General features: G+C 36.8%; 1 protein-coding gene across 4 annotated transcripts in view; it reads right to left on the reverse strand.

The window, feature by feature from the left end:
- Positions 1-10,000, reverse strand: part of bcl9 (BCL9 transcription coactivator) — a 92,369-nt gene that overhangs the window by 15,582 nt on the left and 66,787 nt on the right. For all 4 annotated transcript variants that reach the window (XM_060860701.1, XM_060860702.1, XM_060860699.1 and 1 more), the window contains exon 3: positions 7,441-7,513. The gene's annotated coding sequence lies outside the window, so the exon portion shown is untranslated. The remainder of the gene's footprint in view (positions 1-7,440; positions 7,514-10,000) is intronic.

Here is a 10,000-nt window from a genome sequence, read left to right on the forward strand (position 1 = left end):
TTTTTTATTTTTTATTTTATTCATTACATCATCTGGAGGTTTTCATAAGCAAATCAGAGAGGCAGCCTTGCAAAGCCATTTCCAAATAAAGCTCGAGAAGGTATGTATTGATCCAATAAGGAAGAAAAAAAACCTCCACCCTCAAAATCAAGTAATAAAGACGTAATTCACAGAGTCTATCAGCGAGAAGAACATTAGTAGAGATATCCGTTTAAATGCCCCATATCAGCGCGAGTTCGATATTAATATTTAGCCGACATTCACAGCTACAGTGATTATTCTATTAGCTTTTGTTTCATATGAGCAGGCGTGCTTTTTTATGAGATCTCCCAGAAGGCACTCAATATTTATGTGTGCAGGAAATCTGTCCTACAGATTTCACTGCTTTTATGTGCTCAAATGTTAGAAAACACTATCAATATTGCTCATTATAAATGGGGGAGCTAGTAATTATTATTAACGGCCCAGTGTTTTCACAGCCATTGGCATGCGGGAAAAAATTCAGTAATGCAGCCAGTGAATGATGAAAGAATCTGTCAGCAAGGAAGCAGACAAAAATTCAATAATTATTCATGGAAGAATTTAGAAATTTAATTTGCGTGCTTATATTTGTTCGGCATTAGGGGGAGTGGGGGGGGGGGGTTTTGGTATGATAATTCCTTATTTAAAACTCCATATTTATATTAAAATACTGCAAAATACTAATGACTTATTTTTGAGTAATGATAAACAATTTTTTTACTATATATCTATACTGATGCACGCTCTTCTAGTTGTTGGTAAATTAAGTAGCTACAGTAGAGCACAACAGAGATATTATCGCTTTAATTAGAAGCCCATTGAGGAAGCATGAGGGTGTTGCTGCCCCACACACCCTCTTTGGACATTTTCAGTGGAGGAGCAGCAGACATGGGTTTGGATAGATCGAGAAAGTTTAGATTTTTTTTTTTTAACCAAAATGCCAAGAAATCTTAATAAAAAAATTCCAACAAATACAATTAAGTCTATGAAAGTGTGCATCTGATGTAAATAACCATTTGTATTGGGATATATTGCAAAAATTGGAAGTGACAAAAAGAGTGGAGAATGTCTGGAGATCAGAAGTGCCTCTACATCATGGTGCCCTTATTTCCCAATCAAAAGCAGAGTAAAAAAAACAAAAAATAAAAAAAAATAAAAAAAAACTTTCTTTTCCGATGCCTTAACGTTTTGGGTTAGGTTCAGGACTAATGTGTGGTTTTTGTGATGTAGCTGAGATGGAAATTTAGCTGAAACCTGGTAACCCACACAAATGACATTAACTCTTTTTCTATGTGCCTCATCTAAAGCCGCTGACAGGCGCACATGGAATGCATGTGTAATGAATGTAATCTAGAAAGATCAATGTTTATTTTTCCAAAATGCCTTTAGAGGATAAATTGAATAGATGCAACACAAGGAAACACGGCACAAAGCTAGAGGGGAATTACAAACTTGAAACTATTCGAAATTACAAATGTAGCCGTCTGCTTTGCAGTGTGTTTAATAGTTTTTTTTTCCTCACATCGTTATACCATGATCGAAACATTGTGAGATATCTGCTTCATTGTCCAACTCTTGCTGGATAATCGATTAGAAAAGCAGTCATTCGTTCTCGAACACCGTAACTTTGGGAACGGAAAGAGGTGAAAGTACTAGACGTGGCAACCGCACACTTGCGAAATGAACGTGGTGGGGGAAAAAAAAAACTTCAAAGTACAGGTAAGGTTTCAGGACTGAAGGGAAAGAACGGGTCACAATACCGGGTGCAAGCTGAAACCACTCGTACAAATCACAACAAAACTACAATTGATAAAAGTCAATGAAACCCAGAACACCACAACTTCACAATTTTTCTTTGCCAGTACTGCAAAAAAAATAAAAAATAAAAAAATGAATCCCATACTTCAAAAATCACAGCTTTCAGCAGTGAAAAGTTGCAATCTGCAAACTTTTTGAATGGGTTTAAGTGTTAAATCAATGGCAAAGTGATCCAAAGAACACTATCAGACTTCTATCCTTGTTAATATTTAAAGTTTACAATCATGTAAGATCCACATTAATGACTGTTCTACGTTAAAAAAAAAACAACAACCCCACGTTTTTACCCATCCAGAAACAACACCCTCCTACTGCCTATGACTAGCACTCCTGTTAAAGACTTTCCAATGAAGCGGTCTGTCACATACATACACACACACACACACACACACACACACATATATACACACACACTCACACTTCTTGAACAGTTGTTTTGAGTGTACATATGTTTTGGGAAAGCCCCATTTTCAACACATGCTGCAGTGACATCTGGGTGTTTGTCTGACAGGTTCCCACGTCTCCTTCCTGCTTAAAGATGATGCCGTGTTGTAGCTTTCTGTTTCGCCTGGCTGTGTTTTTCCTGTTGCATGAGAAACCAAGACCCGTTTGTAAATACGGTATTGTCCTGATTCAATGCTACACGAATATTAAAGCTACCAGATGTTGCTTCTTTTTGAGAAAAGAAAACAAGCTTCCAACAACTATTGGGTTTAATAAACGTTTCAAATAAACGCTTATCTGTTACAGCATACAGTAATCCTTTAAGTATTTATCAGTTTTTATAGTCAAGCAGTAAAAGTGAACGCGATTCTAGGTTATATATAAATAAATTATTAAAAAATAATAATCTTAACGATAAATATCAGCAACATTGAACATTTTTGTGGTAAATAATTCTCTTAAGTGACTTTTTTTTTATCGTCCATGGTTTTAAATGGAAAAAAAACAAACAAACGCTAATGTAGTCTCAGTTTGCGTTGCTAGTTGTTGCCATAGCAACAATGAACCAGGAAACTTAAGGAAAAACTGAGTTAACAAGCCGATCAGACAGCGGTGGGTGTAGAGTACCGATGACCGCAGCAAAACAAAAAAGACCACATTTTTTCTTTCACCTAAAAAACTGCATCAACTTGAAAAGTCAGTCCCCACAGAAACAAGCAGCGGAAAATAACAAATCATGCAAGTTTCTTATTTCAGACACGCAATAAAAGCTTAGGCTTTCCAAATTGTTTTTGGGTCTAGGAAGAGACGTAATTTCCACAAATCCCGATGAGAGATCTTTTAACGCTGATGTATGACTGGCTTCATCTACATCTTGGCCAGGACAAATAGAAAAGCTGACAGCTGATCAGTGCAAACAGCATTAAAGCAGATGAAACGAGTTATGAATGGTTGAAAATAATATTGGCAAAAAGTGGACAATACAGGAACTGAAGGTTCGGTGTAAACTAAAATCCATGAATTAAAATAATTCGAGAGAACAGCGGCGAGAGCGAACACGAGGCAGAGAGAGTGAGAATTCAAGCGCCAAAGACAGACGTAAAAATAAAATAACCCTTAATACAAATCACACACACACACACCCCTACATGTTTAATCATGAATTACTCATGGAGCAATACACACAGTAATTTTTTTTGTTTAATCTGTGTAAGAAGCAGTGCGCATGTGATCTACTGAATCTGCAAACCATAGCAATAAATAAATACTTAACTATTTAAAATGCGTTTTTAATACTTTTAGCTGATAGCCAACATTGTAGCAAAGGTGTAATCTCTTATTTGTGTACCGCTAATCAATCCAAATAGTCAGAGTCACATATCAGCCAAGCATCTAGTGCTTTCTTTGGTCCATGTTTGTAAAATTATTTAAACAGACTTGTGTTGATAAGAAGTCATATAACACAATATATTGTGATATTTATCATGTACCTCATGAATATTATAACTACACACATGCTTAAATTTGGCTGCATGCTGCCCAGTCAGTCAGACACCATTTTCTGGTTGTGTTTGCACTCTAACAAAAATAAAGTCTGGCCATTTAAAAAGCAATATACAGCCATCTATATTCCAAGAAGCCTTATTCTGGACAAATTTCAAAGAGAAATGAAATCTTTCGGCTCCCCGAGCGAGAGTTCTGTGAAATATATTTTTAATAATGTAGTCACAATATGAAGTAATTACAAATACTATTATAATATCTAATATATTTTAAACAGTTGGTTTACGCAATTAAGATGCTAACGTTTAATATGGGCATATAGTAAGTTTTCAGAATCACTAATACATGGTTGGGCTGCATAAAGGTAATTAAAATACGATTTACATCACTGTAATACACACAAAAATAATGCCGTATATAAATAAAAAGCCTGCAAACAGCAAACCTCACCCGTTTACCCTTTACACCAATTTAAATCCAAATACCACAATAAGAAAAGGTCACAAAGACAAAGGACAAACGATTTGCTTCTGGTGACACCTCGGACACGTCCAACATCGTGTAGCCGAACCTTAGAGACGACGGAATAGTCTCTGAAGGAGGGAAAAAATAAATAAAGGAACTAAAATCTGTTTAGCAGCTCCCTTGACTCAGTACTTATTAGATGTTGTTCGATGCTTAAACATTTAAAATGACTTGTCATTCAACAACCTAGCTACATATAGCTAATGTTCTCAGCTCTCTGAGACACAAGCGCCGAGCTACTTAGCTAACGTTAGCTGTTCCTGAAGCTAATCACTACTAAATGACTAGCTGTATTGTCATTTCATTAGATACTGGTTTACTAGCTAATGTAAGCATTTCGCTAAAATACTAGCTTCTAGCTGACGTTAGCTGCTCCTTAACACCTACTAGCTAACCAGCTAAATGCTGTTTCCTGAGATACAAGCTACTATATAAATAGTGAAAGTTTGCTAGTTAGCTAATATGCTACTAACAAAAAAAAGTGTCTTTTGTAAGAGCAATATCCTTGTAAGGCCCGACTTTGATCAGAAACACTGTTTTAAAGAAGAAAAAAAAACAGTAGCATAGAACAAGTGTGTTAATCGTATTATTTAACAATCGTATAGACGCATGTCGTTATGCTGTAAACAGCAGGATTAAGATTCGGGTTACGTTTGTTTTATTGTCAAACACTAACAGTAGATCAATCGACGGAGTTGTTTCGCTGATCATTGAATATGTTTGTAAATCTAAAGGAAGTAACGTTATTTTGCAGAAAGTTAAAGCTTGAGAAGGCCAACATCTAACAAAGGTCGATAAATGAATCCCACATTCTCATCAACAACCAAGCATCGGTAAGCATCTAGTGCAATAAATTCCATCACTCTGCTCTTGATTTCTGGAACTAACTATCACTGTTATACCTTTAGACAATCTGACAGTCAGTCAAGGTGCTACACTAACCATCTTCACTAGCCCGATACAGTTCGGACGAGCAATAAGAGGATTTAGTATGAATATTATGATCGATAGCTAATCAATCTTTTTATTCACAATTTTAATATCATTTTTAAGCCTTTAAATAAACCTGTATGCCATGATACATATATACATTTAGAGTTAAGGCAGGTTTTCAGGAGAACTGTGGAATATCCGTCTAATAAAAAGCCATGAAGTTTAGCGGTCTAGAACACACATGGTAGTGTGTAGTGTGAACGGTCGTGTGTGTTCTCTGCCCAATAGAGATAAAGGTTTAGTGCACATAACCTTACATTTTCTGGTGCTGGAAAAATTAAATTGTGTCTGCTTTACCCCCTTACTGTTAACAGACAGGAATCATGAGAATGCAACTGCAATTTCAAAAGGAATCAACAAGGAGAGAGAGGGAGAGAGAGAGAGAGGGAGAGAGGGAGAGAGAGAGAGAGAGAGAGAGAGAGAGAGAGAGAGAGAAAACGAGAACATAAGGCAGTTAAAAAGAAATCCATTCCAGCACACTAAAGACTCCCACAGGTTCATGCATCCTGACACAACACCTTGAAGTCATGTTGAAGAGTATAATTTTGGCTTTACAGAGCTCAAGGCGGGATTCAGTCCCGCACAACCAACACGATCTGACCAGCTTGGCTTTGTGGGTCAACTAAACCCAATACAAGCAAAGAGATTCCTTGAGTGCAGTCCACAAAAACAGCCAAAGGCTAAAGTAAAGCACTAGAACACTGCTGGACTGACTACGAGCTAACAAACAAACAATAACATTGTTTTGCTGGTAGTATATGTGCACAAAAAAAACTATTGTTTTTGGATAGTTTAGTTTATGTGGCCTGAAGGTATACAATTAAGATGCTTAATGTTTCACACTGTATGAGTCATCCATCAGTACACAGATCAACAAAGTAAGCCATCGATCGGTGCATTTATAGAGTATCTATCGAGAAGATAGTTATCGAATAAAAGTTTTAGAACCTGTAGATGGACAAGCTGTTGTATCTAAAGACTTCTACTGTTAATTACACACAAACACACAGATAAATGAATGATAATTAACCGTTCCAACGTCTCACACTTGGAAACGTTTGTTTGTTTGTTTTTTATTCATTTTAATACGTTCAAAATATCTGTGCAATTTCTGAGAACTGATTTAAACAATCAGTTTAATTGCTACTTCTATATATTGTATTTTAATACTGTAAAAACCTAATTTAGTAATACAGTAATCACCTACTGTAATACACACTACATTTAATAATACACACTTCACAGGCTACTGTAGATAGCCAGAGTATTGTGAAGATGGGTGGGTATCATTGGGTGACTGGGATAATCATTTTACTGACGCAAATTTAAGTGGAATAAAACACTCGAGTTTGTTTTTTGTTGTTGTTGATAAACAGATCACCTCACAGTTTATTAATACAGCTTGTCCGTCGTAAATCGGTCCATATCTAAACAGGACGGCCGCAAAAGTGATTGATGTATACAAAAACACGATTTAAAATAAAGAGCGCTTCAGAAACCGTACAAGACGAAACAAGTTGATATTCTTTTCGATTTTATTTCATTACTGATACTCAAAGCTAGGAAAGAAGAGAAGGGAAGAGGCACGAGTCCTAGCTCAGCCATGGGCGCAAAGAGTCTGACGATTTTCCGCAAGTCGTTTCGTTTCTGTGCTTCTTTTTCTTTCCCCTGTATGAAGTTTTCTGGATTCTTAAGTATTTGGAGGCCTTAAACAGGGGTAACTCCAACCCAACCCAGCCCGTGGGTCATTTTCCCCTCGCGCTCTATCCTCTGCCATACAAATATTACTCCCTCCATAGCTATAGTCTCCACAACAGATGTCCACAATCAAAAGCATCTTTCTGGAATTGCTGACGTCACATCGGTGGTCAGTCAAGGGGCTAACAACAGAATTAACGACCAGACTAGTGTGAGCTGGAACAGACTGAAAATATGGATTTGCAGAGGGAGCTCGAGAACTGGGGATGTGGCTTAAACGGTGAGGCACTTCCTCCGTCTTGCGCTCCCTCCTTTCCTCGGCTCCCTCCAACCCCCATCCCACTTTCTCACACATGGCTCCGTCTCTCACAGCGAGCCCCCTGCAGAGGGACCTTTGTTTGACATGGCTCTGGAGATGTCAGCAGCAGCAGTACTCACCATGTCTCTGTGTGTCACGATATAGCCGTGGCCATGGCTGTCTCTGCACTGCAACGGGACACCACTCTATAATCTGAGAGAGAGGGAAAGGTAGAGACAGACAAAGAGAGATTACGATTAGGTAATATATATATATATATATATATATATTATATATATATATATATATAAATATATATATATATATATATATATATATATATATATATATATATATATATATATATATATATATATATATATATATATATATATATCTTTGATTGCATATTATAATAAATGAAAAACAGACGCATGTTTTTGTTCCCACCTGAAACATTTGAAATAGGTTTATAATAAAATATTTGCGGCGCTTTTAGCGACTGATCTGTGATGCTTTATTCCCAGCATTTTTGTGGGAACTCCACGTTGACATCGACTGACGCACTTCTAGTGCAGTTACGTTAATTAGTAGAAACAATTACGCCACGTCAAACAACACAAAACGGTCACACTACACCGCCAGCTCCTTAAAAACAATAGAACAAGAGATTCTCGCTCACCTCACCATTTTACAGAGAATTTTTAAATGGTATTTTATAAAAGAAAAACCAGCAAAGACGTAGAGGGGACAGTAGAGACTTGGTTCGGTTGGTTAGGATCGTGTGCCATGAGCATGAGGAGGTGAACGTGGTACTAACACGAAACTACTAACGTGATGAAACTGGGAATATGGTACTGCATTTAGTCTTGGAGATAAATTTATTTTTTAATATGCTTAAGATTATTTATGAATCATTTATTTATTTATTTAAAATGTAATTACAAAACAGCCTGAAAGCAACTTATATTACAATTTTGTACTTCACTGTTAAACCTTTGAAATGTCATTTGTTTAAACATATTTTTTTCTACTTCTTGTCAGTGTTTTTTTTTTAATAAAAAAAAAATACCCCCCCCACCCCAATATGAAAAAATTAATCATTTTTTGTGACTATTTTTTTTCTTCCAAAACTACAGAAGATCGTAACAGATTATTATCAATCCTATATATTTTAATCCACATTGTAAAGACGTTAAAATACATGTGATGATATTAAAATGATATATATATATCTTATAATTATCATATATAATCATTTTCCCCTCAGTGTGTCTTGTTTTCTTACACCATCGTGATCATGATGATTTATAAAAATATATAAATGCCTTTAAGGCCCGGTCACTTGTGTTGTCCACAACATTACTAGTGAAATCACGTTCTCTGAAATTAAGCCTGTATCTTCAGTGTGAACACATTTCATGAACTGCATTGGAACTGGGACAACAGGAATACGACTCCATGTATAATCTCGAGACATCTACAAGAACAGAGAACCTTTTTAAAAAAAAAAAAAAAAAAAAAAAACTGCATTAACAGCAGAAAAGGGGGTTTACAGAATTCCTGTGGTTACGCTAATAAAATGCGTCAGAGATGAAGCCTAAATTATACTAAACATGCAAGCTGGTGGACAGATAATGAAAGTTGAGTAAACCCTTAAATTAACAGATACACAACTACGATACCGATCAGCATTTTTCCACTTTTGGTCTTTGATGACAAAGAGCGCCATGAGATAGATGACGCATCGCGTTCTGCTATTTAAAAAAAATACCTTAAACGTGACTGTTCCACTTTAACAAACAAACCCTTTACACACTGATACTCGGCTCAGGTTTATAGATCACACATGGCGTAAAGCATTGACTCCACGTGTGGGTTCGTCCCTACCATCGATCAGTACAGAACTCGTCAAATGTCTACAAGAGCCTTCGGTGATTTATACGGTCTATGGTGAAAATGCGGCACAATATTAAGTGGTAAAATGAGGAGTTCGCTGAACAAATTGATGATATCTGAAAACAAAAACAGGGTTTACTTTGATGCCAAACTGCCCAGAGACTATGTGAGTGCAAGCATTAAGTACAGTCTGACACAGATACACGAGAACCCTGATAGCAGATACATGTGTCTCTGTCTTCCACATTCAGCTAAACCTCTAGCACGGATCGTTTAACTGCCAGCACCTGAGAGCCACACACATACGCACACACACACACACACACACACATATATATACACAGAGCAAATCAGGCCACCAAAAAAAAAGTAAGTAACGACAAAGGTGGAGCCGCCTTCTGAGAACCTGCTTCAGGGGAGGGAGCCGCAAGTAGCAGTGTATTTTCTTCATTAATAAACAAGAGAAAAACAAACTGTTTCTCAATGCCAACTTTAGCTCTTGGAGCAGGGCCAGCAGTCAAGGGCATCCCACTACCGTTCATTAGTCTCAGCGAATACGCCTCTTTACAAACCACGGTAAAAAAAAAACAAAAGTGTGTGGTGTAGATCACTGAAACTACAGAGCATAAGAACACGGAAGTACAGCTAATAGGGATCGTGCTTTAAAAGTCAACTATATCTCCAAATGCTATTTCTTATCACAGAAGGGACTGAAGCCATGTTGTAGTGAAGTTTGTCAACTTTCTTTACGCATATTAAACGTTCTCATATAAACAACTCCAGACTTTTCCCTGACTCTTC

Source organism: Tachysurus vachellii, chromosome 24 (genome assembly GCF_030014155.1).
Source record: "Tachysurus vachellii isolate PV-2020 chromosome 24, HZAU_Pvac_v1, whole genome shotgun sequence".
NCBI classification, from domain to species: domain Eukaryota; kingdom Metazoa; phylum Chordata; class Actinopteri; order Siluriformes; family Bagridae; genus Tachysurus; species Tachysurus vachellii.